We start from the raw sequence: 23,066 nt of genomic DNA, 5'->3' as shown, positions 1-23,066 counted from the left end.
GGTGGTGGGGGTGAGGATATTTTGGGTAGGGTGGGGGCTGATGCAACATCATGACTGGGAATCCTGCAGGCGGTCGGCTGCTGTTACTCTGTGCAGCTTGGTGTCTGGGGGACTGGAAGGGAATGTTACCAGGTGCGTGGGAAGTGGAGAAGGGGGCACTGAGCTTCTCCATGTGGTTGTCTCAGGGCCAGGGCTGGGGTATTTGGGGCAGGGCAGAGTCTGTGGAATATAAGCCATTACGAGGAAACACAGATGTTCCTCCCTGGTTGGCAAGGACCAGGATCAGTAGGTTTCCTTGGGCTTTGCCCTGTTTTCAGAGCTGGGGATCCGCTGTGAGTTTGGGATTACTCAGCAGTATCCTCTGCTGGCCCAGGGTGGAGAAAACAGAGCAAGAGGCAGCTCAGTGTGGCTGCCTCTCAAGTCAAGAGAAGAGAGGCTGGGGAAGGAGTGTAGGGATAGATAGGTAGGCAGGGCAGGACTGGATGGGACTTCTAGGAGGAGGGAGCCCATTCCTGCCCCTGCCTCAGCTCTGTCTTCTCCTTCAGCCCCTGGAGCCTGTGAGGAGCTGGGGGAATCTGGTTGCTTGGGTAGCAGGTGAGTGAGCTGCTCATGTCCCCAGATGCTCTGAGATTTTTCTCCCTGGAAATCCTCCCCTGGCTTCCTGGGAAAACTGCGGGAAGCTCCCTGGAGGTGCTGGAAGTGCCACCCTCACTGCCTGGGTGGAGACGCTGTCAGGGAGGGGCTCTGCTTTCCCGGAGGGGATGGGGGCTACTGGGTGAGGCTGCGGGGTGGATCAGGAGCTGGGGTGGTTCCCTGGCTTCCTCCCAAAGGAACTTACAGCAAGGAAGTACTTGGGGGAGGGCAAGAATTTTGATTCTGGGAGAAGGAGAAGAGCCAGGTGGCATTGGCTCCCCTGGGGAGCTGGGCAAGCCTTGATGAGGATGCTAGTAGTGGGTGACCACCTGGGACAAGACCGTGGTAGGTCCCTGAGGCAAGCAGAGGTGGTTGATACTGGCGATGCTGTGCGTGGGGAGGAGAGAGCTGTGAGCTCACTCCACACCCCTTCTCCGGTGAAACCCCCAGGTGTCACCTCCACTTCCGCCTCTGGCCGCCCACTGCTGTAATCACCTGTGTGCTGTTGAGGGCTGTGAACACGGAGATCATGGAGTACACCTGTTTTGCCCTCTACCCTGGGGAAAGCAGGACAAGGGGATGAGGGCAGATGGGCTCAGGGAAGGGGCAGCCCCCTCCCTCCTCTGTGTCTTTGGCCTTGTCAGCCAGAGCTTCTCCCTCTGCTGGGAGGAAGGACTGCTGGCAGGTTTGTTTACTCCAGAAAGCACCCCCTCCTGTCTAACGATGGCTTCTCTTCAGGTCTTTCCAAGTGTGTTCTCCATTCCTCCCTGCCTGCATTCTGCTGTCCCTGCCGTCCTGCTGGAAGCTCCCGGCTTAATACCACCACCCTTAGTGTTGTGGGCCTGGAGCAGGGCTGCCTGGAAAAACAGAGGACACCCTTCAAACATGTCTTCCTCCTTCCCCCTTCTCAGAGTGGGGCCTGAGCTGGCGGCGTTTTTATTATTTATTTATTTTTTAAAAATATTTATTTATTTTGGCTGCATCAGGTCTTAGTTGCGGCATGCGGGATCTTCGTTGCGGCACGTGGGATCTTTCATTGCGGTACGTGGGATCTTTCGTTGCGGTGCGCGGGCTCTCTAGTTGTGATGCGCAGGCCCTAGAGCTCACGGGCCCTAGAGCGCGCGGGCTTAGTTGCCCTGCAGCATGTGGGATCACAGTTCCTGCGTCCCCTGCATTGGAAGGTGGATTGTTAACCACTGGACCACCAGGGAAGTCCCTGGCGGCGTTTTTAAAGCTCTGAGGGGTCTGTGCTGATTTTCATTGTTAAGTTGTCTGTTGGAAAAGCCTAGCTTCCTCTTGGTCCAGCTTACCACTGCCAGCAAGCACTTGGATCTGAGTCCCTGTTCCTGGTGCCACCTTCCCCCCAGATAGTTTTCTTAGGTGGCCAGTTGAGTGTGGTGTCCCACATACCCTGGTGGAGCAGTTTTGCTAGATCCTCTTCCGTCAGGAGGTGGTGGTGTAGGAAGATGTGTGTGGCGTGTGAGCTCATTCAGATCAGGCAAAGACTCTGGGACACAGGACAAAGGGGTCTCCCAGTCTGTGTTCCCACAGGATGGGCACAGGATCACAGGATGGGTAAGCCCCCTGGGTGAAGGGTATCCAGCAACCAGTGGGAATGTGCTTATCTACTGTGTGCTGAGTCCTGCCAGGGTTTCAAGAATATTCATGATGTAGGGTGTGCGTCATGCCTAGCACAGGCATAGAGTTGAGCTTGATGATCGCACGTGGTCATTTACTGTCTAGTGTGTTACGTGTCTACCCACGATACCCCAAGGAACATGCCATAGCATACGCTGTTGCCACTGCCTCCCTCTTCGCAGCCTGGACAGGAGCGAGCGCCCAGTGCCGAGAGCACCAGGCTGCCCTGCTCTCGGGCTCCCACACTGCTCCCATACTCTGCCCCATGGGAACCCTCCACTGGCTGAGGATGTGTGCAAACTATTTTGGAACTGTGCCTAGGATCTCTGCCTTCTGTCTCTCCTTTGGACCACTGCTCCTTTTGTCAAGGATCTGTGATCCTCCACTTTCCACACACCGTGGGTCACTCCTACTAGTTCTTTCTCGCCTGCTCTTCCCACTCTCCAGCCCTCTGTGTGGGTCCAGTGGGAAGTCTTTTCTCTCTGAGGTATGTTTACAAGCAGTAGTGAACTTGGGGAGATATGGAAGCAGGTGAGCATATCGAACGATGGTAGGAAAGGAACCAACCAAGAGGATTTCAGAGTTGAGTTTGAGAATGGAAAGAGAGGGCTTCACCATGCATAATAAGTGGTAGAGTTAGAGTCCCAGAGCTCAGCTCCGCCTCCTTGGTGACCCCAGCCATTTTTTAACGTTGTGGGAGAGCGGGAAGACTTTGTAGTACAGATAGGTGAGTGAGCCCAAGGGAGAGCCTTCCTGCCCCCCACGGTGCAGGCCCTGGAGCTGCCTGCAGGGGTCACTGTGATGGCTCCTTAGCCCCCTTGCTGGGCTGGCTGAGGAGGGACCTAGGTGCTGGGCTCCCTCCAGCTGTAGGTGGACATTTCTGCTAGAAACCATCATTGTGGTCTTGCCAAGTCCCCTCCCATGCCCCCGAGGCTGTAGCAAATAGTTTGGCTGGCTGGGGATGGGGGCAGGGAGTATAGGGAGGCCTTGTTTTGGCTCAGCTTTTGGGTATCTTGTCTTTCCCACCCTGACCTCCTGGGCTTTTGGCCTCGTTTTCTCTCCTACTCCGGCATCTGGCAGTCAGCTGAGGACTCCCCCTCGTTACCAGCCTGTCTGGAGCTTCTAAGGAGGAGATAGCTTCCTTATGGATTAGTTTAGGAAGCCGTTGGGCAAATAGAGATGGAGTGGCTGAGACAATTAAAATCCACAGATTATCATGCTATCCAGAACTGTGATCCTATTCCCATTCACTTTATCTCCCTTTCTTCCTCCCTTTGTCTTTTTGCATTTACTGAGTGTTTACCATGTTCCAGGTATAGTACTAGGTCCTGAAAAATAAGAGAAATCATTATCATTTGATATTCACAATATCACTAGAAGTAAGAGACATTGACCAAGTTGCCTAAAACTGTAACACTGTGTGAAAACCATCATTGGCAGTTGTTGTTGTTTTTTTTTTAAATACAGTAAATGCTTTTGATCTTTGTGTTGGGGTTGTGAACTAGCATGTGGCAGACCAAGCCTCTCACCCCCAGCCAGCCCTAGCTCTTTACATCTGCTTTCATCATCAACTTAGTGGACCTCAAAGGACTTTGAAGGAAGAATCAACATGCCAACTGTATATTCAATAAGTTAGTTTTTCCAGGATCTGGCGATTATAGATTAGGGTAGTGGGGTCAGAAATGGACCAGCTGGGACGATAGCTTAATTTTGTTTGTTTTTTTTTAATTTTTAAAATTTATTTTTATTTTATTTTTTTGGCTGCATTGGGTCTTCATTGCTGCACGCGGGCTTTCTCTAGTTGCGGCAAGCGGGGGCTTCTCTTTGTTGCGGAGCACGGGCTCTAGGTGCACGGGCTTCAGTAGTTGTGGCTCCCGGGCTCTAGAGCGCAGGCTCAGTAGTTATGGCGCACATGGGCTTAGTTGCTCTGCAGCATGTGGGATCCTCCAGGAGCAGGGATTGAAACCGTGTCTCCTGCACTGGCAGGCGGATTCTTAACCACTGCGCCACCAGGGAAGTCCTGACAGCTTTATTTTGAAAGGAAGGTGTTGGCTTTAGATGTGTTGGGTTTGAGATTCAGGAAAAGCTGGAAGAAAATACTGTGCCTGGGCAGTTTACCTTGAACCTGAAATTGTCTTCTACTCATTTGAAGTGTGTGGGTCCTGGAGCCCTTACTGCTTTAGGAGCGCCCATGAGGCCACTGGCTGGGAAGAGGAGAATGAGAAGTGCAGTTGTCCAGTTTCTTTTCCTGTCTAATCCTAACTCTCCTACTCTTGGGTTCTTTCATTAGCCATGCGGCAGTCCCTGGACTTTAGTCTCCTCTGTAAAATGAAGGGGTTGCCTCCAAAGTTAGTTTTTCTCAAACTAAAAGGGGGGGGAAGGACCTTTTTCCTAATTCCCAAAATACTGCAGACCAAAACAGGTCCTACTTTGTACAACTAGTTGGCAGCTCTAGCCACGTGTGGCTCCCCTCAGGAGTTCAGCACCATCTGGACCAATCTGTTAGCCATTGGATGAGGTGGTCCAGCGAATGTACACTTGGACGGAGCAGCAGGTTCAACTCGCAGTGCTGGTTTCTAAAAGCTTATTCTTGGTTCTTGTGTTTATGTTGTGGTGAACTGGTGATAAACAGTTTATGGGCCATTCCCTGAACAGCATTACTTTAGAACTTTGCTTCTGGGAGAGCAGAGGGTCTCTGTTTTGACACCTGTCTTCCATAGTCTCCATCTTGGGGACAGAGCCACCACTTGGAAGAGTAGAGATCTTGCTGCCCCCGAATTCTCTTGGAATACCTCAAAAGATTTTACTTGCATCTCAGCCTCTGTAGATAAGGATGCCTCCTGTCTGCCCTTTTATATCTGCAAGTCTCAGGTTCTCATGGTGGATCGTCAGAACCTGTGGGGCAGGACAGAAGGGGCAGGACTCTGTGAGTGTGTGTGTTTGTGTGCTGCATGACTTAGAGGAAGAGAACAGTTAAGGCTGAGGCCAGGCCCCTGTAGTTGCCAGAGTGAACTTGGGCCCTGCCAGACACTAAAGCTCCATTGCCTTGGGCAGGGTACCTTGACTTCTGACCTTTCTCCATTTGGTGGCTTGAACAAGTTCAGGCTGGGTGAAGAAGGTGCCGTCTGACTGTACCAGGCTCTGCTGGACCCAGAGCCAGGAGACCGTGCCTTCCCAATTGGGATCATTGTTGCCCTGCACCAGAACTCTAGTGGGGGAATACAGAAATGGATTTTCAGTGGAGTGCTGGAGGCTGTGCCCAAGAGATGCCTACCTTGTTTTTCCTGGCACTGCAGATTCCTTTCTCTTCTCCACCTGTGCTCTCCATCCTAACATTCTCTTCACGGCCTCAGCCCGTCCCCGTTCTCACCCCTCGTGCTTTGAGCTCAGCCCTAAGTAGACTGAGCAGAGAGACGGCCTCCAAGAGCACTGCTTTGCAGGGCATGGGCAAAGGACTCCTTGTGTCAGAGTTATCTAGGAGCTTGTAAAAATGCTGCAGGGCTGCCAGGCCGAGATAGCCATCTGTTGGGGTCACACCTGTGGGTTCCTGTCATATAACTAGGTAGAATGGATGCAGGATGACTGGGTGTGGGAGCCCCAGAGGTGATTGTTGGAACCTCTCAGCAGGTGGGTTGCGTGGCATCCCCTTTTCACTGCCCCTACCACTTGTCCCTGAGCCAGGTCCTACCTGATGATTGAGCTATACACTGACCTCTGCCCTGTGGCCCTTTTTTCCACTGTTATTTCTCCTCGGTTTCCTGTTTTCCAGCTGTGGGTTCCCAGTGGTGTCATTTGGACCCTGGGTAGTAGTTAGGGCTTATTAGTTCTGGGGTTGTGTGGTTGGAGTGGTATATGCCTTGGGGTTGTATTGACAAGTGGTCTGGAGCGGTCTGAACACCCAGCTGGGAGCCAGAGCCCAGGGTTCGGTGTCCAATCCCTGGGAAGCCCCTCCCCCTTACTTTCCAGAGGCTGCCTCCTCCATGTGGGGGGCATTGCTCCTCGCTGGGTCTCTGCTGAGGTCTGGGGAAGCGGCATGTGGAGGAAGACCTGGGCGGGTGGCAGGGCACTTCAGCCCTGAATACTTGCTCCCCTCCACAGCCTCCACCAGGATGCGCAGGGGCCACGCTTCAGCTTGCCTCCAGAGTTTCCAGCGGCCGGGCCCTCTGGTTCAACTAGTTTAGTGCATATTAGAATCATCTGTAGAGCTTTTGAAAAAGAAAATATCAATGTCTAGGCCTCAGACCCAGAGAATCTGATATAATTGGTCTGGGGTGGAGCCCAGGCCCCAGCATTTTTCAAAGCTCCCCAGGTGATTTAAATGTGCACTCAGGGTTGAGAGCCACTGCCCTCATTCATTTTGGCTTTCCCTGTGTCTCCTATATCCCTGGCTTGTCCTGGAATTTTTTTTCTCATCTATTGATAATTATAGTGAAAGTCTTTCCAGATGCTGTATTTATTAAGACAACGAGACATGTCAAGCAAAATACTGGATTGAATGTTCTGTTCCATGAAACTGATCCATAAGTTCATATTAAAACCAGAATTTAAGAGGGAGATTCTGTAGCTGATGACAGAAACTCAGTGTTCTCCTCTCAGCTTTTAATTTTAAAAAACTTTTATTGAAGGATAGCATACACACAATAAAAGCACATACTGTGTACAGCTTGGTGAGTTTTCACAAAGTAAGTACACCTGTGTAACCAGCACCTGGATCAAGAAATGAGTACCCTCACCCCATTGCCATTGTTCAGAATTTCTGAAGCATTTGGGCAAAGTAGGTGAAGCTATGCTTAGTATAGCAGTGTTTTCTTGCTTTGGGCCTGGAGGGCTTCAGCTGGTCCTCTCTCAGGAACACCTTTACATGCCTGTGTGGGTGTTCCTGAAACTGAGTGGATTTCGAGGTGATAGGGCGCAAGGCAGAGGAGTCCTGCAAGCCCCTCCCTGGTGTTACCCTCTATTCTGTCTACCCTTTACTTCCTTTTCCACCTTGGCCTTTAGGCTTGTCAGTCCTCAATCTTGGCTAAATCCAAAAGTCTGTAACATTTTTTGGCTTTTTAATCTCTTTTTTGATTATATAGATACTACATGTTCCTTGGAAAAATTCAAAAATAGAAATAAATAGAAGGGAAGGAATTTGTCCATAACTCACAACCTGTTTAACCATTTTTAACTGGAATATCCCTCTGCACTCGATTCTATGCACACTGGATGCTTGTTCCATGTTCTTTATAAAAATGGAGTCATGCTGCATTATAGCCCACTTTTCCCTACATAATAACTTACTGCAGTTCTATCTGTTGAGCACTTACCATGTGTGTGTCTCATGGGGCAAAGTTTTCATAGTTCTCTCTCTCATAGTTCTCATGACAGCTCCAAGTCAGATGGTGGTAGCCCCACCTTTCAGATAAGAAAACTGAGATTCAGGACAGTAGTATGACCAAGGGCCCATGTTTCATAAGGGGGTGGAGCTGGAATCGAGGTCAGGGATGTCTTTTTAACATGGTTTGAAGATAAAAAGATATTTCTCCTTCACCTACTGATAAGGTGAACTGTGTTAATACAATTCTTAATACTGAACTATCTTTGCATTCCTTGAATATACCATGGTTGATAATGGGGAATTTTTTTAAACATGCTGTTTTGATTTGGTTTATTAATGTGGGAGTTTAGCATCTATATTTGTGAATGAGATTGATCTATAATTTTCATTTTGTGTTTTTATTGTCAGATGTTGGTATTAGAGTAATGGTAACTTCGTATAATGCATTGTGAAACTTTTATTCTTTCTTTATGCTCTGGAACAGTTTAAATACAGTTTAAATAGTCATTTTATTCCTTAAGGATTTGGAAAAAAAAAAATCTGCTGATGAAACTGTCTGAGCCTGGTACCTTTTTTGCTGGATGGGTCTTTGCAGCTTTCAGATGTTTTTCCCCCTGTGGCTGTTGGTACAAAACATTTACTTTGCCTTTTCCATGAGATCTGTTTTCAGATTTATTATTTTTTTTTTTTTTTTTTTTAGTGCTAGGAACACATATGCAGTCATGGGTTTTTTTTTTTTTTTTTTTTTTTTTTTTTTTTTATAGCTACTTTATTTATTTATTTATTTATTTATTTTTGGCTGTGTTGGGTCTTCGGTTCGTGCGAGGGCTTTCTCTGGTTACGGCAAGTGGGGGCCACTCTTCATCGCGGTGCGGGGACCGCTCTTCATCGCGGTGCGCGGGCCTTTCACTATCGCGGCCCCTCCCGTTGCGGGGCACAGGCTCCAGACGCGCAGGCTCAGTAGTTGTGGCTCACGGGCCCAGCCGCTCCGCGGCATGTGGGATCTTCCCAGACCAGGGCTCGAACCCGTGTCCCCTGCATTAGCAGGCAGATTCTCAACCACTGCGCCACCAGGGAAGCCCCCTCAGATTTATTATTGATAGCATAATGCATATATGGTTATTGGTTTTCAGTTTCCTCAGTATCTGTGATTTTTTCACTTTCTTAATTTCTAATGTTGTATATTAATTTTGTCTCTTTTCCTTCCTTAGCTTTGTCAATTTTATGTGATATAAAAGCAGGTAGATTTGTCAGTTGTGCTTTCTGTTTTCTAAAGCATTAATTTCTGCTTTAGTCTTTATTAATTGTCTTTTTCTTAGGTTTATTTGGTATGTACTTTTCCTTTATCTTTCTTTAAAATATTTATTTATTTATTTATTTGGTTGCACCGGGTCTTAGTTGCGGCTTGCCAGCTCCTTAGTTGCGGCATGCAAACTCCTAGTTGCAGCATGCATGTGGTATCTAGTTCCCTGACAAGGGATCGAACCCGGGCCCCCTGCATTGGGAGCACAGAGTCTTACCCACTGTGCCACCAGGGAAGTCCCCGGTATGTGATTTTTCTAGATTCTCAGTTGGATCCTTAGGGCGCTCTATTTTTTCTATCTTTGTCTGCTTTTTTCTTCTTTGATCACAAACACATTTAAAAATATGACTTTTTCTCTAAGTTATACTGTGGCCTCCTTCTCCAGGTTTTGATATTTTATGTCTGTTGGAGTTCTTGGGGAGATGCCGATGGCTTACCCAACCTGAAAATACCACGTCCTGATGTAGCCTGACTCCCTTCCTCCTAACACAGGCCTAGTAGAGAATCCCTGTATGTGGAAAAATGGCAAGGCCAGACAATGCAGTGCCTGCTTACTTTTGGGGGCTTTGTCTCCAAACCCCTAGGAAGGGACCTAGTAATAGCTTACCAGCTTAGCAGACCGGACCTGTGGAAAACTTTTTTTTAAACCTAATAAGCAAAATCAATTTGAATTGCAAGGACCAGAGCATATCCTAAGCCCAAATTGAAGTTTTAGTAGTACTTAGAAAAGCCTTGCACATTAGCACCAGAGAAAATGAAGCTAGAAGCTAAGGATAGAGAGAAAGAAACGTTTGACCTAGAGCTCATGGCCTAGCTGAGCTGGCCTAGGCTGCAGGTTCAAGTCTTGCTCCCTGTTCTTTCATTCACCTCTAGAAGCTATGGCCCAGTTGGTGTCCTTGAGGCTGTGAATAATGTGCTAAGATGGAGAGGACAGTAGAAGACAAGTGAGGGATCCATAGTGCTAGGAGAAACAGGGTGGGCATCTATCTCCTCCTACGCTCCGCTGAAAATCCATTTCTGTGTTCCCTCCTAGAACTCGGGGTGCTGGCAACAGTGGTTCCAATTAGGAAGGCAGAGTCTCCCCTGTCTGGGTGCAGCAGGGCCTGGTGTGGTGGGGGGAGGCCTCTGTAGCCAGCCTGAACTTGTTCAAGCCAGCAGAGAAGGACTTGGCCCAGGGGTCACACTAAGGGGAGACAGTGCAGCACCTTGGTGGGTAGAGTTTCTCACCCTTTATCTTGGCTCCCTAGAGGACACTAAAGGCCAGGGGGAGGGTATGGGCAGGGGACAGAGAAGGGATGAACTTCGAGTTCAACCTAGAGACCGATGACAAAATTATTATTTCTTTTTCTTTTTTTCTCCAAAATGGAAAAGAAAATTTTGGACTTTAAATAAAAGTAGTATAAGCCCATTTAAAGAAATAAAATAATATCAAAGTATGTAAACTGAAAATCCCTGTATCTTCTCCATCCCAGTATAATCTCTATTAACAATCCAAAATGAGTACATGACCCCAAAATGAGCACATGAACATAATGCCTTTCCTGCAGTAATGTGTTCGTACCATACCTTTTTTGGGGTAATCTTTTTTTAAAAAATACAGTATATTTTATTTATTTTTAAAAATTTTATTGGAGGATAGTTGATTTAAAATGTTAGTTTCTGCTGTGCAGCAAAGTGAATCAGTTATACATATACATATCGGGCAATCTTTTATTTGCTCATAATATGTTGAGGCTTTCAGTGTTGGTACACTTATCTTAGCCTTTTAAATGGCTGTGGAGTCTTTCATTTTATGGGTTAATTGTAATTAATTGTTTCCTATTGATGGACACTTACAGTTACAATTTCTTGCAATTATAAATGATGTAGTAGTTTATATATTTGTACATATATTTGGGGGTTATTTGTTCAGGTGTTTGTATAGGACAAAATCATACGAATGGAGTTTTAATTGACACCACCAAATTACCCTCCAAAAGGTAATTTGATAATATCTATCAAATTTGCTCTCCTACTAACACTGAATGAGAAATTACCAGTTTTTAATTTTTGCCAATTTGGTAGGTGAAAAAAGATACAGCATATTAGTTTATTTAATTAGTGAACTTGAGAATGTTTTATGTATTTATTTATTTTGGCTGCGCTATGCGACTTGCGGGATCTTAGTTCCCTGACCAGGGATTGAACCCGGGCCACCACAGTGGAAGTGCCGAGTCTTAACCACTGGACCGCCAGGGAATTCCTGAGAGTGTTTTAAATGTTAACCATTTTGCACTTATTCTGTGTATTACCTGTTATGTCCATTACCTACTTTAAATTAGATTGTCTTTTTATTGATCCATTAAAGTTCTTAATATATTATCAGTATTAACCTCTATTTTGAAAAACATTTCGGCTTCTCATTTGTCTTTCATTGTGTCTGTCAAATGGAATTTGATTTTTGTACAATTGGAATTCATCAGTATTTTGGCATCCAAGTTTTTACTTTTTTTTTTAGACGCAAACCATGCAACTCTTTGTTTTTTAAGTTAATTAATTAATTAATTAATTTTTGTCTGCAGTGGGTCTTCATTGCTGTGCGTGGGCTTTCTCTAGTTGTGGCCAGCGGAGGCTACTCTTCGTTGCGGTGTGCGGGCTTCTCATCACGGTGGCTTCTCTTGTTGTGGAGCACGGGCTTTAGGCGCGCGGGCTTAAGTAGTTGTGGTGCATGGGCTCAGTAGTTGTGGCACACGGGCTCTAGAGCGCAGGCTCAGTAGTTGTGGTGCACAGGCTTAGTTGCTCCACGGCATGTGGGATCTTCCTGGACCAGGGATCGAACCCGTTTCCCTGCATTGGCAGGTGGATTCTTAACCACTGCGCCACCAGGGAAGTCCCAGGTTTTTACTTTATAGTATAGTCTTATTTTACATATTTAGATCTCTTTAAGCTGAGATTTATTTTTGTATATGGTATAAGATAAGGACTGATTTTTCCCAAATAGAAAGCCTGTTATCTCCAGTCTGTTTATTAAATATTTATAGTTTCCCAAATGGTTTATAATTCTACCTTAAGCATTTTATAAATACCCATATATTCATGGGCAAATGTTTTAGGGCCTCTCTTCAGTTCCATTGAATTATTTGTCTGATTCTGTGTCAGTATTTCATTGTTTTAATTACTGCAATTTTTATGTAACAATTTGGTTTAAACAAAAACAAACTCATTTTTTTCCACAACATTTCTTTGGCTTTTCTTTTGCCAAATGATTTCCTTTTCCAAATATGCTTACAGACAGTTTGTCAAGTTCTGTGAAAAATGTTGGGCTTTTTCAATTGGGATCACATGGAATTTATAGATTACTTGGGGGAGAATGGACAGCTTTATAATGAGTCTTCCTATCCAGGGAATAGGAAGTGTATCTGTTTATTCTAGTCTTTTTGTGTGCATCAAAGTTTTTTAAAGTTTTCTTCATATGGTCTTATACATTTCTCAGTGAGCTTATTCCTTGGATACTGTAGGTTCTGTTGTTGTTTTTGCCTTTATACTTTCTAGCCAGCTATTGCAGGTATATTAGAAATGCTCTGGCTTTTGTCAGCTCCTCTGTGATGGCCGAGCAGCCCCTTGTTCCCTCACTCCCCGTATGCACTGTCTGTACCAATGCAGTGATACTTTAGTGCCTGGTATGAATTCCTAGTGGTGAGGTGCTCATCTTGCTCAGTTTTGTTCCCCGGTACCTGGCACAAAGCCTGGCACGCAGTAAATCCTTTTAATAAATGCTGTGGAATCAAATTGATGACAGAGACAATGAGCTTCACCTCCTCAAAGTGTGACAACCTAGGCCAACATGAGGAGCAGAACCTAAAGCAGCCCTGGCGGCCAAGCCTGGGAGCTGTGAGCCGGGTGACAGAGATGGGGCACCTGCCCTGTCCCCACAGTAAAAAGAAGGTCCTGGGCCATTTTCCCACAGGCCGATACCAGGGAGGAGCCCTCTGAACCCATACCTCATAATTACCCTGGGGCTGATGCCCACTGGTCATTAACCCTCATTAGCACTAAGTAATAGGGAGAGCTGCCTTCGTGGTTTCCAGATACCTGAAGACAGCCTAAAACAAACTTATCTGCAACTGCCCTTTGGGGATGAGGATTCATCAAGGCTGGAAGCAGAGCTTGTAAGACCACTGGTGAAATCGGCTCCGTGTCTGTGTGGCTGGTCTCCTTTCTCAAATGTAGTGGCTTCTCTCTACTGTTCTCCTCCAGAGTCTATGACCGTGCCCCCTCCAACCCCCCAGGATTTCTAGGATTCCTGTCAATGTGCTAATCCTTCTCATTGTGTTTTCATTTTAAGTTTTTACTTGTAATTGGGGAATGGAAGGCACATTTTCTTGGTGGAGCTGTCCAGTGCAAGCCACTCTGCCTTGCTCCCCTGCCAGTCTTACCATAACCACAGCTCCCTGATTGCTGCTGCCTAGGAAGGCTGGACCCACCAGGACCCATGAATGAGGGACCCCTCATCCCTGGGGCATGGGGTCTACAGACCTGGAGACAACGAGAATCCCCGCTGCCATTAAGCAGAGGTTGGGATTTCTGCCTCTTGGCCTGTGTAAAAAGAAGGTGGGGGGGAGGGAATTAACTTGGCTCATGCATGTAAAAGAAATAGCCATTACAGGTGGGCTGTGAGCCGCTTCCCAACCACTCTGTACCCTTGTGCATCTGGTTCAGTGTGTCACCGTGTTGCATTTGACTGCAGCAGTGAATGGTTCTCATTTAGCCTGTGGTCTGTGCTCGCCCTCTCCTTCAGTGCTCAGGGCGGCAGAGGAGAGACAGAAATTCTTTCTCTGGCTCTTCTGCTAGTTCATTTAAACCCCTGGAAACGGTGGAACCCAGGGTACACCCATGAGGTCAAGGAGGAGGCAGGAGCACTGCTCTGGGCCCCCGCCCCATCCGAGTCTTACTCCTTCTCCCAGTGCCCACCTGGGGTGGAGGAGGTCGCCATGGGCCCTGCCGGGGCCATGACGAGTCCTCCAGCTCCTTGTGGCAGCCACAGCTGCATCTCTGCCAGCTCTGGAGGAGCTGCCTTCTCAGGGTGCTGAGCAGAAACTCTTGACAGATGGACCTCCGTGAACCCATGGAGTTGGTCCAAGTGCTTCTCCCAGAGCAGAGTGCATTCTGGCAGTTACGCTGCAACGTGGGGCTGCTCAGGGCCTTGGCTCACCTGTTGGAGAAAGCCTTTCCCTAGCCCCGACCCACACCTGCTTGTCGCCCTCTTCCAGGAGTAGAGGCGCTGACCCCTGACAGGTGGAGCCTGCGTGTGCACACGGGGGGTGGAAAGAGACTGATGTTCCCTGCCAACCAGTAAGACCCTCAGTTCACCCAGTTTCTGAACTAGCTGGGACTTCCTGCTTTTCTGCACTCACCCTCACTCCCATAGGGTTATTGGAGGGGGATTCTCAAAGGGTAGTTTGAGGACCCCTGTGTCTGAATCCCCTCCATAGACACACAGGGTTGCTCTCTGGGGGTGGGACCTGGGAATCTGCATCTGCGGCCAGCTTCCTACAGGTAATTCCTCTGTCCACAGGAGTTTGAAAACCTGCCAGTCTATGGAGTAATGTAAAAGGGGCTCTGTTTATTTGGGGCTCCCAGTGCTTGATGAGGACAGAAAAGACATGCCTTTAAGTGCTCTGATGGTTTGTGGAAAGGCATTACGCAAACGCTTGTGAAAAACCAAGAGAGACTAAGTGTAAAAGCTATTACATTTCAGAGAAGATCAAACTCTAGGAAATAGTTAACTTTTTTGTTGTTTGTTACAAAGAATGCAGATTCATTGTAGAAAAATCAGGAAGTTCAGGTATGCAAATAGAGAAAATAAAACATCTGTGATTTTACCACTCAGAACTCCCGTTAATATTTTTATAGCTTTTAAAATTTTATAATCTTTTTATAACAGTCATATTTTTTAAAATTTAAAAGTCTTTATTGATTTTTACCTCCGATTATAAAAATAATGCATGTTTATTATAAGCTATTTTTTAAAATAAATTTATTTATTTTTGGCTGCGTTGGGTCTTTGTTGCTGCACACGGGCTTTCTCTAGTTGCATCGAGCAGGGGCTACTCTTCGTTGTGGTGCGTGGGCTTCTCATTGCGGTGGCTTCTCTTGTTGCGGAGCAGGGGCTCTAGGCGCGCAGGCTTCAGTAATTGTGGCATGTGGGCTCAGTAGCTGTGGCTTGTGGGCTCTAGAGTGCAGGCTCAGTAGGTGTGGCTCATGGGCTTAGTTGCTCCTTGGCATGTAGTATCTTCCTGGACCAGGGGTCGAACTCGGGTCCCCTGCCTTGGCAGGCAGATTCTTAACCACTGCACCACCAGGGAAGCCCTAAGCTATTTTTAATTGGTATAAAAATTGGTGTTAAATGTTTTGATTTGCAAAATTTTTATTGCTATATTTAGTTGTGATCTGCAGTTCTTTGTGAATATATTCTGTTTTGCTTTGCCTGTTTTTCTTTTGTGTGATTTTTCTTATGAATTCATAAGAGAGCTTTATATTTGTATGTTAGTGGTATTAATGCTTTGTTGTACCTTGGCAAATATTACAAATGTCTTTTAATTTTTTAATGTTTTTGTTTTACTTTGCCAAACTTTTTTTTTACATGTTTGTATGATTAAATCTAGTTCTAGTAGTTTATCAGTTTTTTTTGTTTTTTGTTTTTTGTTTTTCCAAAAAGAACAGGCACTGCTTTTGCATATTTTAAGAGGAATTGGACAAGATCAGACAGATATAGGCCAGACCTCTGCTTCTCACATTTTAACGTTCATCCAGATCACCTGGAAATTTCTGTACAATACATTTTCTAATTCAGCAGGTCTGGAGTGGGGCCTGAGATTCTGCATTTCTAACAGGCTCTCTAGTGATGCTGCTGCTGTTACAGGTGGCTGTGAGCCGCTTCCCACTGAACCACACTTTATTTATTATTTATTTATTCATTTGGCCCTGCTGCGAGGTTTGCGGGATCTTAGTTCCCCGACCAGGGACTGAACCCGGGCCTCGGCAGTGAAAGCACAGAGTCCTAACCACTGGACCGCCAGGGAATTCCCTGGACCACACTTTAAGTAGTAAGGGCCAGAAGTTTCCAAACCTGGCTGATCAAGAGGTACTTAAGGAGCATTTTAAAACACTGAGTTTTCTGGGCCTTCTCCTGGAGATGTCAGGCTGTGGTCACATCTGGCTGGGTGATTTAGAGACAGTGCCTTGACCCTTCTGAGCCCTTGGAGTTATTGTCTATAAAATAGAAAGGTAGTGCTTACCTCACAGGGGTCTGGGATAATTAAAGAATAAGAAAGATCAAAGAGGGAGGAGATTTGGGGTATATGTATATGTACAGCTGATTCACTTTGTTATAAAGCAGAAACTAACACACCATTGTCAAGCAATTATACTCCAATAAAGAAGTTAAAAAAAAAAAAAAGAATAAGAAAGATCAACATTTTTTATGAGCTAGAAAAATAATGTAATAAACAACTACCGGGCCTGGTGTCTTTTTTCGAGGGTAGCTCTCTGACAAATTTCTGCTTGTTTCCTGATTAATGTTTTTAATATTTCTCCCTCTTTCCTAGAAAATCATTCTTTCATCCATGTTTTCAAACTTTTTAGTAAAGTACTTCATGTCTTAATCACTGATGATGGTTATATTCTTTTTACATTTCTAATGTAAATTTTTATGTTTTCTTTTAAAAATGATCAACAGAAGTTTGCTTATTTTATTGGCCTTTTGGTGAACCATCTATTAGATTCATTTATAAATACCACTACATTTTGTTTTCTAATTAGCTGTTTCTGTCTTTACTGATTTCTCTTTCCTGCCTTTTATTTAGTTCTTATTTTCTAGCTTCTTGGATTGAAACCTTTGTTTTCCTTCTTACTTAACAGAAGTATTATAGAAGCATGAATTTTTCTCTGTTAATAACTGTTGTTTTCATTGGTATTAATTAATCTTCAAATCTGTAATTGTGACTTTTTTCCCACAGAAACAACTCTATTTTTATATTCATATCAGATTATATATTAATGATATTTAAAGTACATACTTACCATAACAAGTACAATTAGCATAAACAGATTGGAAATAAATGTAACTGTGATTTTGATTTTTTTTTTTCCTCTTGACCCTAGAGTTATTTAGGAGACTTAAGATTTCCAGATGTTGTGTTCTTTTTGGTCAGAGAGGGCCAAAGGCCGCCCTCCCAGGGCTGTACTGCTTGTCAGCTCAGGCTGTGATTCTGTGCTCCACATGAGCCTGTGTGTCCTGTTGGAGCTTGTGTGTGTTGTGTGTGTTGCTAAAGCTTCAGGTTAGCCCTCTGGGGTGTGCTCTTTACATGTGGGGGGAGGGGGTCTAGGTGGGGAGTGGAGTAGCCCACATCCTGAGGCTCTCCGATTCTCCCGACAGCCAGCCTGACACTGCCCAGGTGTCCTCTTTCTTACTTGCCTTCTGCTCTGCAGTTCTCATCCAGTGCCTGGGGTAGTGTGTGGGGCTCACTGTCCTTCAGCGGTGGGGAGAACTTGGGGTCTGGTGGCGGGGTAGGACTTGATCAGAGACCCCGAGTTCTAGAGCCTTCCTCCTGCTGCCGAGGAGCCGTGCTTACCCTGTTTCCTGTTCCTCGTCTGTAAGATGTGGATAATGTTACCTTTTCACAGAAACTGAAAGAGTCTTAGAGATCATCTAGTAACATAACTCTTCTAAAAAATATTTCGGGGCTTCCCTGGTGGTGCAGTGGTTAAGAATCCGCCTGCCAATGCAGGGGACATGGGTTTGAGCCCTGGTCCAGGAAGACCCCACATGGCGCGGAGCAACTAAGCCCGTGTGCCACAACTACTGAGCCTGTGCTCTAGAGCCCGTGAGCCACAACTACTGAGCCCACGTGCCACAACTACTGAAGCCCGTGCACCTAGAGCCCGTGCTCCACAACAAGAGAAGCCACCACAATGAGGAGCCCGCGCACCACGACAAAGAGTAACCCTCTCTCACAGCAACTAGAGAAAGCCCGCGCGCAGCAGTGAAGACCCAACGCAGCCAAAAATAAGTTAAAAAGAAAAAAATTCGATTTTGGCACAATTTCAGAGTTTTAGAAAAGTTGCAAGAATAGTACAAAGAATTCTCTTCACTCAGATTCCCAAATGTTAACATTTTGCTACATTTGCTGTATTCTTTTCTATCTCTTTCTCTATAATTTTTATTTGAACCATTTGAAAATAAGTAGCAAATGCGACACCCCTTTACTTCTAAATACCTGAGTGTGGATTTTCTAAAATCACATAAATAACCAATGTGCAATGATCAAAATCAGGAAATTAACATAGATGCAACACCAATGTAGACTTAATCTTGTGAACACTAATAACACTAATCTGCAGACCTTATTCAAATTTTGCCAATTGTCACTACCTCTTTTGTAGGGGGAAATGCCCCAAATCACACATATTCATTGGTGAGGTTTTTTTAGTCTCCTTTTATCTGAAGCAGAATCTCAGTTTTTCCTGACTTTTTTTTTTTTTTTTTTTTTAAAGCAAGTGAGAAATTCGAGGCCCAGATAGATAAAATGACTTGTCCAGGACTTACTGTCAAACAGTCTTAGAAGAGCTGGGGCTAGGAATCTAGTCTCTCTGCTCAAGTGCTCCTGGTCACATGCCCCTCCAGGTCAGGTGATCTCTTAACTCCTAGGACTTTCTCATTTGCCAGCTCCCCAGGCAGAGAGGTGGCACGGGGCCCAGTTCTCCAGGGAACTGCCTTCTGCACTTCCCTTTGCCCCTCTATCTGCAATGCCAGACCACAGCACCCCTCCCCACCCCTTCCCTAGCTGGTTTGGTGTTGGCCAGGGATCATGGCCAGAGGTGGTGAGAGAGAGGGACTTTAAAACTGGTCCAGGGGCTTCCCTGGTGGCGCAGTGGTTGAGAATCTGCCTGCCAATGCAGGGGACACGGGTTCGAGCCCTGGTCTGGGAAGATCCCACATGCCACGAGCAACTGGGCCCGTGAGCCACAATTACTGAGCCTGCGCGTCTGGAGCCTGTGCTCCGCAACAAGGGAGGCCGCGCTAGTGAGAGGCCCGCGCACCGCGATGAAGAGTGGCCCCCGCTTGCCACAACTAGAGAAAGCCCTCGCACAGAAACGAAGACCCAACACAGCCATAAATAAAATAAATAAATAAAATTAAAAGAAAAGAAAAAAGAAAATGCTCCCTATTTCACTTACAAAATTAATTAAAAAAAAAAAAAACAACAAAACTGGTCCAGCCAGTATTACCTCAGGACAAGTTACTTCACCTCCTATGTGTCAGTTTTCTCTTGTGTAAAATAAGGAGTTGTGAGGATGAAAAATGTAAAGCTCTTAGAACATACCTGGAAAGTAGAAAGTGTTATATATATGTTAGCGTTTGTCCAGCCTCTGAGTCAAGTAGAAAAAAATCCCCAAATATCTGAATAATTCGCACTAAAATGCTCTGATAACTGAAGCCAAATAAAAATATGCTTCTCATCTTATACAAACAGAAAAACTGGCCCTGCCACTGCCTTTTGCGAAAAGGGCTGAAGAGCAAGGATCTCCCTGCCTGGGGTGAGGCATCGCTGCTTTCTGAGGAGTGACACCTGGGCTGGAGGTGTGGGATTAACCCCCTCGGCAATTTTGGGGTTAGTGGCCAGACAGCCAAAAGTGGGAGCCTTGGATATGTCCCAAGGCTTGGCCAGAGCTAGCAGGTCACCAGGCCCCAGGTCCTTCTGTGGAGGTTCTGGAGTGGTCATTTGCACTACAAGGGGGACATGGAACAGATAGTTATCTTGCAGTGGCAGCACCCTCTTGTATTGTGGGTATTAAAAACATGATTCTTTTTTTTTTCAACAAAAGTAGCTTTTTAAGGGCATGCTAATTGCTTAATACATATTCTCTATCTTATTTGTTATAATTTTACTGAATCTCTTGCAAACTTCTCCCCTGCCCTTTTTTTTTTTTTTTTTTTTTTTTTTTTTTTTTAATTTTTGGCTGTGTTGGGTCTAAGTTTCTGTGCGAGGGCTTTCTCCAGTTGCGGCGAGCGGGGGCCACTCTTCATCGCGGTGCGCAGGCCTCTCACTGTCGCGGCCTCTCCCGTTGCGGAGCACAGGCTCCAGACGCGCAGGCTCAGTAGTTGTGGCTCACGGGCTTAGTCGCTCCACGGCATGTGGGATCTTCCCAGACCAGGGCTCGAACCCGTGTCCCCTGCATTGGCAGGCGAATTCTTAACCACTGTGCCACCAGGGAGGTCCCTACCTCTTAATTTTTCACTTTGCAGTGACAGAAGTTTCTTTTCTTCCATCTCTCTCAGTATCTTCTACAACTGTTCTTTACTGTCCTTATCGTTCTATTCTTATGATCTTTCTGTATTCTCTTGGGTCATCTACCAGGGTTTTCCCTGGCTCTATAATGAGTTTTAGTATGCCTTTGATGTTCTATCAGTAATTACACAAAGGGCAGCTTCACTTAGAGATAAACTTACAGTTAATATCAGTTTTCATTGCTTTCATCACATACTCAAAGTCACAGAGTTCATGACAGATTTATACTGCTACACACATTTTAGAGATAGTGGTACATGTTCTGCCCTGAAGGAACTTACCTTTGAATGGAACCCAAGACAAATCCAAACATCTAAAAAGTCTGTCCATGAGGCAGGGACTGCTCGGTAACTGCTGTATCCCCAGTGCCTAAAACTGACACTCAGATAGTAAGTGCTCAGTACATATTTGTTGGAGGGATAAATAAATGAATGCATAAGTTTATATATTCATATATGAAATGTATGATTGTTAAAATGTGCTGATAGCATCTGCAGGTGAAATTTCATAATTCTTTGGGGCTACTATAGCTATTTTCACTTTAAAAACCCTCCTTTCCTTTCCCTCTTTTATCATTTGCATGCATGGTTTTACATAGTTCATACAGTATGGTGTTTACTTCCCACTTTACCCAATATTTTCCTTGGTGTTCGTAATTTTTGGGTTTTCATGAGTGTATAATATTCCACTGAGTTGTATCATAATTTACTAAACTGTTCCCCTCATCCTGAGTTTTCAATTTTCACTAAAGTGTAGAAAATATTTTTTGAAGTGCAAATTTATAAACTTAAGTTCCTAGGAGCAGCACCATGAGATGCAAAGGTCTTTATTGCCCTCGATACATTTATTTATCTGTCTATTTATTTGCTTATGTACTCATTTATTTCTGTCATTTATATCAAAAGAGAAGATTGAAGTAGTGAATTAGTGGGCACCCTGGCCTGGGAGTTGGGGGATGTGGGCTCAAGGCTCAATGGATTGAATATGATTCTGAGGGTGGTGTGCTGGGGCAAAAGCAGAGGTGGGTTGGCCAGTCAAGGAGCCTCCTACGATTGATTGTTCCTGTGAGAGATAAGTAAGGAGAGAACTGAAAAAAGGCATATCTGGAATACTGTCCAGAGGAGCAGTTGACAGGACTAGGGTCTGCTTGCATATGGAAACATAAAGAGGAGGACCTCAAAGGTGACCGAAGGTTTGAGCCAGGATACCCAAGAGAATGACTCTTTACATGAATTTTAAGAAAGGAAAGTCCAGAAGAAGAGTTGCTGGAAAAGGGGGACAGGTGCTGAATTAGGTTTTAAGTGTGTTGGACTTAAGTTGCACCCACGTGGAAACGTGTGCTGGTTGGAGAGCAGGGCAGGAGCTTGAGGAACAGTCCAGGAGAAAGGAAGCTTTTGGGTTATTGGTGTAGGCTGAGCAGTGGAACCTTGGGTGTAGGTGAGGTTTCCAGGAGGGCTGAGAGGGTGAGGGCGGAAGGGTGGAGAGCAGCTCTGTGGAGGGGACGAAGGAGGATCAGGATCCAGTAGCATCACAAAAACCTAGGGAAGGAGGTGTGGGGGTGGGTGGGAGAATGGGGGTCTGCCACAGAGAGGGAGGGGGATTCCTACTGACTTCCTCATCACCCCTGACCTCAGGGAGGAGAAAATGGATGAGGAAAGGCTGAGGTTCCTGTTTCCGTTTTTTCCCAACATTGAAGACAGGACTTTCAGATGAACATGTACAACAACCCAGGTTACTGGCATCTTTCAGTTATCTGGGCTAACAGACCTGCAGTGACTGCAGATAACAAGACTTTACACTGAGATGTATTGTGTGATTTTTTTCCAGGGGTATAGGATAAATAGAACTTGTTTTCACTCCCCAATTTCCTGCCTTCTGGCTTCCCTAAATGCCAGCTTCCCCCTTTTTCCATTTCCTAGCCCACTATGTGAAGTCTGTCTTATGACTGGCCTCCACCAGCCTCCTCTGTCACAAGTTACTTTTCCTACAGATTTTTGGGTGGTGGCTTAAAGATTCATTTCTTTGCAAGAGAAAAACTTAAGTCCTCTCGAGTCTTTGAGAAAGGAATGGATGAGGGCAAACTCACTCAACAGGGATTCAAGTAGGTGGCTGAAATCCATAGTTATTGAGACTCTCCTGCAAATGTGGGAGCTCATTCTCTGAAAGACTAGAACCCTGGTAGCTAGGAGGCCATGGGCATCCACTATCGGCCCCATGTTAGATTTGGCCTTTGCCACTCACCAATTTCCAGCCTTTGGAGTATGTTAGTTAACCTCTCCATGCCCCAGTTGCTCATCCACTGAAATGAGGGTTGGGTTGTTGGAAGACTTGAAAAGGTTTTGTTTAAACATGAAAGTGCTTTCTTAATGCAGAGGATAGTACCCAGCACTCAGAACTGTTAGGTGCTCTCTCATCATCGTCCTCTCGCGCTGGTCCTTTTGACACACCGGAACTGCCAGTAGGTTTTATGGGGTTTGGGGCACCTTTAGGGAGAGTGCATGGAGCTATTAGACAAGGATTGCCTCTCTGTCAGTGGACTGTGATGTTGGCAAAGTTTCTCATTTCCTTCGCTTTTCAGACTTCGGGGGTAGGAGGTGGGTGGTAGGAACTGAGTATGAGCAGCTGGGTGGGTGGAGCCGTGGGCTTGCGCGGCCTGGGTAGGGACTGATGGGGGCTTTTCTAGCTGTGGGACACGCACTGCGTGGCTTGGGCGATGGTCTCGGTGGCTGTGGCGCTGTGTGGGGGGTGTGTGCAAGGTGTGTGGTGTGTGTGTGTGTGCTAGGGAAGACGGGCTGTCTCGCTGTCTCGCTGTCTGGCTGAGGAGCCGCCTCCGCATCCTGAC

The 23,066-nt window shown here is 45.9% G+C and overlaps 1 protein-coding gene across 8 annotated transcripts in view; it reads left to right on the top strand.

Moving 5' to 3' along the window:
- The window catches only part of TET3 (tet methylcytosine dioxygenase 3), a 115,156-nt gene that overhangs the window by 18,223 nt on the left and 73,867 nt on the right, over positions 1-23,066 (top strand). Inside the window, exon 1 of one of the 8 annotated variants that reach the window (XM_057558152.1) lies at positions 83-132. The exons of the other annotated variants lie outside the window; for them this stretch is intronic. The gene's annotated coding sequence lies outside the window, so the exon portion shown is untranslated. Of the gene's footprint in view, positions 1-82; positions 133-23,066 lie in introns of those variants that run through there. 8 annotated transcript variants of the gene reach the window in all.

This window comes from Balaenoptera acutorostrata, chromosome 12, assembly GCF_949987535.1.
Source record: "Balaenoptera acutorostrata chromosome 12, mBalAcu1.1, whole genome shotgun sequence".
NCBI classification, from domain to species: domain Eukaryota; kingdom Metazoa; phylum Chordata; class Mammalia; order Artiodactyla; family Balaenopteridae; genus Balaenoptera; species Balaenoptera acutorostrata.
This window is presented reverse-complemented; position numbering and strand designations above follow the sequence as displayed.